Here is a 7,252-nt window from a genome sequence, read left to right as displayed (position 1 = left end):
ATTCAATTCTTAATTTAAAACAAATGTTTTGACTTTTATTACCCACTGATTTTGACTATTAAGAAGAATGATTGAAAAATATATGTTTAGAACACTGGTAAATCTATAAACAGTCACAGTGAGATATGCAGTACAAAATATTTTAAAAATAATTCTTAAACATTAAACAAACACTTTCAAAATCTAATCTGCCTCTGGTTGTTCTGACATTGGGAAGGTGTGCTTAGTGTCTAGTGGCGGGTCTCCTTGATGATTGGTATGTAAGTGCTTTTGCTTTTTCCATGACTTGTTGGTCAAGGCATGGTGACAGGGAGGGCAGCAAATGTTGGGCAAATGTTTGGCTGCTATCCAGGCAACACGTCTTCACATTCTTGCAGCTTGATACAGGATGTAGGCATAAAACAACAAAGGGACTCCTCAGCACTCTTGAGAAGGGAGCATGTAAGGCATGCTCTCTCTAATGCTGAAAGGTTTGAGTGTATTCTTTCATACACTGTCTGTTCTCTGCATTTCAGCATTGAATAAATAATTTAACTAGTATCATTCCAATATTATCCATAGCCATAAAACATGTCTTATTTCTGATGTCAAACTGGCAAGGTCAGGCTAAGCTCAGCAGCATTTGTTTTAATCAGATTTGGACTGGTTTTGGCTTCTGGAGTTACAAATTCACTGCAACTATATTGTCAATAGGAACACATGATGAGCACGCTGCTTGTTAAAAGTCTATTTATTGCTTCTTAAGTGGGTTACATTCCACACATCTTAACTCAAATACTGAAACTGCTGTCCAATACAAAAAAAGGAATGAAAGAAAGACAGTTCATTGCACATGTGCTAGTATGCAGCAACAGATTAGCAGAACATATTTCTTACTTTTAAAATTTGTCAGTGACACACATCTGCTAGATTTTTGTGTTCAATACAGTCATAACAAACTAGCAATTCAGAAGAAATTGTGTTGCACTTAAGGATGAGCAACTGTCTAGCAATCTTAAAGTGCAGTGGTAATGTTCTGTACATTAATGAGACTACACGCAAGAGTGAGACAGGCTTGTTAGCAACTGGCACCAGAATATAACAGTTTATCAGTGATCAGAGACATTAACAGTCAGACAACAATAAAAAACTACAGTGAAGTTTTGAAAGGACATAGGCTGTATAAATGTCAAAAGGCATATTTGGTGTCTTCATATTTGCCCATACTTACATATAGTAATAAGTGCTGGAGAAGTTAAATTAGTATGCATTATTTATCACACATACTTTGCCCACAATATAACTAAATTATTTTCCAACAAATATCTACAGGTTAGAGTATGCAAAAATAATTCACTGTAACCTGCAACTCGCTTTTCTGCATGTATCAAAACAATTGTCTGTCAGGTATTAAAAATAAGTCTTGCAGATCTGTTCTTTTAATGTTTCAAGGATTTATGTGTTTTTTTCCTGTTATTCTTGTACTGTTAATGAGATTATCAGGTATTGTCATTTTTGTTTATTAGTCTCTAAGAAACTGTCCCAGACTAGTGGGCATTGGTACGTATGTGGGTGTGGCTAGGTATGTTTAATGTCACAGTAGCCATCTTATTAACGAGAAAATGTCTGCATTTTGCTGATCCAAATAAAGAACAGTTCAGTTTTGTTAAAGCAGAAAACATTTTTCAGATAGTTTTTTTGGAGGTTACATTTTTTTTTTCTTTTATCGGCCAACTTGTCCTCTATTTTTGGAAGCTTTCCTAATTTTGTTAATGACTCCCGTTCTTTGACTACTTATCAGTGATTGAGTATAAAAACACTCTACCTTTCACCCTCTTTGTCATTTTGGTCATTCTTGTGTTATTTTAATTAGTCATCGACTTTGTCATTGCATTGCTTGTTTTATTTTTAAGTTATCAAACTTTTGAACTGTGTTTTTCAAGTATAATATTTAGGAAGGAAATTGTAAAGTTCAAGAACAGTGCTGAAGCTGGCAGAAAAAAGTAGGGGAAAATACACAGAATTGCGTAATGGCACCAGCATGAAAATGTATAAAAGAACAGCACTGTTAAGCTGGTTGCTTTCTAAGGGGTGACGTTATAAAAGATGCTATGTTTCTGCTGAGGAATCTGCTCTCTGGCACTGTAGCATAGCACTGCCTGCCAGTTGTGAACCAGACACCTTCACATGACAAACAACTGCTTTATCTCGAAAAGCTATTGTGTAAAAAATGTCTCCTTCCACTTTGCAGGTGAAATAGCTTCTAAACTGCAATGGCATGCTTCTGTTTGGGCAACATCAGGCTATTTTTCTCCTAGTCCATAGCTACTACATACACCTACAGCATACTGTTACACAATGACATTAACGGATGACTCAACAAAATCTGAATCAATAAATACAACTGCAAGAATTAACAAAAAATACAAAAGATTTAGAAATTTCAAGCCAGTCTTCTACATTGATCACTGGTGTCACTATTAAACAGTTCATTTTACAGTTCTTAAGAGTAATTATGCAATAACCAGTCAAGTCAAATGATATTCCTTTGACATTCGTGTCCATGAAACACTGCAAAAAAAAAAACTCAACTTAATAGATAACAAATAAACAGGACACTAGATTCTGGAAAAAATAGCAATGAACGACAGGCCCTAGAATAGTAAATACCATGCAAATATTCTGTACTGTTCTCAGAGTTGCACCACCAGATATTCTTACTGTTTGTAATGTTCAAAGAGTTTTACAGAAAGGGGAATAATGGGATCAGCATAGACTAACAGTATAACAATATACTATACTTACCAACCTTCCTATACTATAAAGTATGAATCAACTTGTCCAACACACAGTACACACATGCACCCGCACTTACAGTCACATATACTAGGGACTGATTTATAGTTATAATCAAATTTTTTGATTTGAGGGGAAACTAAAATACAAGATGAAAACCCATGGATAGACTATTTCAGTACTACTTAGTAATCAGTCTACTTAGTAATCAAACCCAGGTACCTGCAGATCTTAACCAAGTGTTTAAATCGATATATCACTGAATATAGCTATTGAATTTAATTAAAACAGAATTGCTTTGTATAGTGTCAGAAAGCTAGAAGTCTACTTATTCAGTCACCAGTGCTTTCCACAAATAAGAAATAGCAGTAACAGGCTACTACTTCAGCTGAGCTTGCACCTACAGTTATACCCTGGACTGACACATATGGTATAAGATGAAGTGATCACCTCTAATTTTGGTATATTGCATGTATATTAAACTTTATGCACTTATTGTGTACTTATTTGTTGTCAGTTATCACATAAATTATTTATAAGGCCCACATTTTTGTCTGAATTAGCTTAGGCTGCCCTAATTTGGGGTGTTAATAAGAAAAGTAATGATTTACTTCATGAAGCAGAAGCACATAATAAACAAAAATAAGTGCATCAAATAATTTATTTAAAATATCAAAATGTGTGCTTCATTTTAAATGTTTAATGCGTACATATTCTTGACTTTAAATCAAATTTGTCATTTTTTACCCTCTGGTAGAAGTCCATAGAAGAATGAATTCTTAGTAATGGATCAAAAATCAAAAACAATATCACATTCATAATTACTGACCATGAAATAGTCTAAAATGATACACCACATGCTTATGTTTGAAATTTGTCATTTTTAACCTTCTGAGGCTAGCTCTTAGAGGACTAGGACCACCGGCAAGGAATCAAATATCAAAAATATTATCACATAACTATGATGCATCCTTGAAATAGCATAAATTACCCATCCCCATTTTTGTTTAAGTTTTGTGAAAAGGGGTAACTTTTATACCTTATATCATTATGAAGGGTGAAGCATGCACAACTCCAGCCAGTCCTTCTGATAATTTTTGATGAAGACTCCTATTTGTCGTATTTCTTGTACAAAAGTTGGTCCTAAAATGATGTAAAATTAGGGTTTTTCCCAAAACCAAAGGCAATTTACACTATAAATACATAAGAATACTAAACACAAAGTGTAAAAAAAAAGTTGAGGTCATCATATAAAATAAGGCAAGCAGTGGAATTCTTGAAAGATATAAAAATGTCAAAAAAGTAAACAGTCCTGAGGGGCAAGATATTTTTATTGGGCTTCACATAATAACATGTCAGTTTAATCACAGAGATTCCATTGCATAGCATTTGGGAGTTTAAAATCCAAGGCAATTACACAATCAGTTCTTCATAATGATTTGAGGAAGCAACCTGCAAATCACTGCCAGAAAACCTAAGAGTTTGAGTTGGGCTGTAGAGGAGAAGTGATTATTTAGATAGAAAGGCTAGATCTTGTAATTCTTCAAAAGTATGAAGGAGGGAAATGCAACCAATCTAAGATTAGATGTTACTGTCAGTGACGGAGAATAGGGATGCAATGGGTGGGTACTTATAAGTACTGAAGTAATCATGATAAATAAAAAGACATCCAACATTTTATATCAGGGATTCAGACTGTTACTGAAGAGAGTAGTACTGCTGTTCTAGATTTAATATACTGTATTATGAACATGAATTTAATCTGCATAACAGTCTAAATTGAAATTATAGTAGTAGATGGTCAAAGCAGAGTAAGTAAGCAAATAATGAAAAAGGGGAGACAAAAACTGTCAATAAGGAACACTTTAACACCACTAGTAGTGGAGCAGTGGAGAATACAATTTTGACTATATTAATGAAACACTATTTGTATTCTTGTTAATAAAATGAGCCAGCCAAGAGCAGAGCCAGCAATACCAAAGGACTGAAAAGGAATATATCATGTTAAATGTATGAACAGTTTAACCAAGTTCAAGGTTGTCAAGGATATTTAAATCTCCTGATTAGTAGAAAAGAGTAAGTTGTTCATCTATCAATTTATTTTCAACACCATTTAATCAAACACAGTATTGTATTGTTGTTGACTCTTAAAATGATTTTTAATTATTATGCACAGCTCAGAAAGTATACAAAAATGCAACAAAAGGTTGTTGTTGGTCATTTATTGTTGTTAACTGTAATATAAGCTCTCTTTCAGCAACTTTAGCTAGTACTGGAGAATTAAAACCAGGTTTCTTGATAATTGGTGTCTCTGTCACAGTTCTTAGGGACAGAATGAAAGGCAAAGGATATATTAATTTTATGAGAAATGGAAACTGATCCATCAGTTTTTCTTTTTTTTCAATTTGAAAGGGTTAACCTGACATGAGGGGAAACTAGATTTTACTATTATATAGCAACAGGGGAAGAATCATCTGAACAACACTCATGTGTAGTACTGCTTAATCCAACTCAGGATCACAGGAGGTGTTAAACTTGTGGGAATTAAATTTATATAAATTTAAATTGGGAAAGATTTATAAGGGAAGTGATAGATAATGGAATGCTGGGTTTGATTTGGAAAATGAGAGGAAAGGCTATTGCACTAGTCAACACTGCTATAAAAAGCAATTATGTCAGAAGATTATTTTATTTTTTTCATTCTGTAAAGGGGTTTTTAGTTTTTCAATTGAGTGATTTATAACAGAAGTGCAATAAAATACTGTAAGTGAATAATTTTAAAATAATCCCTATATTTCAGAAGACAGTTAGTGTAAGGTGACATGTGATTTACGAGGCACATTTCTTATATACATTTCAAAACATGGAGTGGTAATTATAAAACCACAGAGTTTAATGAAAAAACAAAGAGAGAGAAATAAATAGAAGGAACTCGTCCTGTCTTCATTGGTGTAAACTTTACAAATTCTGGTAAAAATAATGTTTTAGTGGAAAAGTGTAGTGGGGACTATGAGTGAGGAAACATGAAAGATCAACTGACTATTTACTGCTACAAGAAAAAAATACATTTTGTTAGGACTAAGGAAGAGAACTCTGAGGTTAATTTCACTCAGCTTAAAGTATCAAATCTAATACAAGTACATAATAATGCATTAGAAAAGTTAACATTCTGTGTAAAGTTATAATAATCAAGACATGACCAGTTCAGCTGAACAACTGCTTCTGTCTATATACTATATGTTGAGTTAACCAGGCAGGGTCGCAGTAGACCACATAGAATAGGTAAATAAACTAGTTAAAAAATAACCTAGATATTATTTTAGAGGATGTAAATCAGTACAATGACAGATGAGGTTGAGCTAAAATATTTTACAGTAACAGCATCACAAAGTTACAATAAGCAATGTTCCTATTTTTCAAGTTGGTATGATATACAATAGCTATGCAACCACCCTTTCTCCCTCAAAGGTAAAATTTTTGTAAACATTAGGTGTCATCATTTTAAGATGTAAATGTTTTAGCTCCAGAATGTTACAAAGTGACTCTAAGCAAAGGCAAAAAAAAATTCTTCTAAGTAATAATGTTGCTTTGAGGAAGTGTATTTCTTTTTATAGAGCAACAGTTAAGAAATGAATTGGCATTACTGATGACTTCATGATTTCAAGAATTACAGCTGGTCTGTTATCTAGATTGGACACAAGCAGCCACAGTTAATTCCATATCTTGAGTCTACAGTACACTCAATACAGGGAAGTTCAAAGATTTAACCAAATTGTTGCAATTAAATACATTTGTGTTGTAGCCAGGGAGTGTTAAATGCAGGAATCCACAGTCCCAATACTAGAGGGCTACAGTGGCTGAAGCTTTTTGTTAGAACCACTTTATACAGTTATTTTTAATGACCTGTCTAAAAGGAAGGCAAATGATCTAAACATAGAAATATCGATGAAGCCACATAGTAAATCCAGGGAATGCAGGGCAGTCAAAAACATGAATCCAAAATAAACATAAACCAAAACCTACATTTGTTGTAAATTCATCAGTATTGCATTACAGTTCAGCGGATTAGCCACCATGCAGACAAGCAGATGCAAATCATTTAAATGTGGTGACTGGAAAGAGCAAGACATTGAAATATAGGTTTCTGGGTTCAATGATCAAATAATGGGAAAGCAGAAGAGAAACACGGAAGCATCAAGATGATGGGAACAAATAGTCAAAGAATCCCACCAAAACAGTTAATGAAGGATTAAAAAAAATACTGCAACAGATTTTACAGTATGAACAAGTTAGAAAAAATATATGATCTGTAATTTAATATTTGCTAATAACAAACAAAAATGATCTAAAATAATAAACAATAAGATGTAGCAGTCATGGAAGCACAGTTTTCTTAAAAATATAGATATTATTTAATAATAATCGTGACACAGACAATTTATATTAACAGTTCACCCTCTTCATGGTAATTAAAACT

The sequence above is a fragment of the Polypterus senegalus genome, chromosome 14 (assembly GCF_016835505.1).
Source record: "Polypterus senegalus isolate Bchr_013 chromosome 14, ASM1683550v1, whole genome shotgun sequence".
NCBI lineage: Eukaryota > Metazoa > Chordata > Cladistia > Polypteriformes > Polypteridae > Polypterus > Polypterus senegalus.
This window is presented reverse-complemented; position numbering follows the sequence as displayed.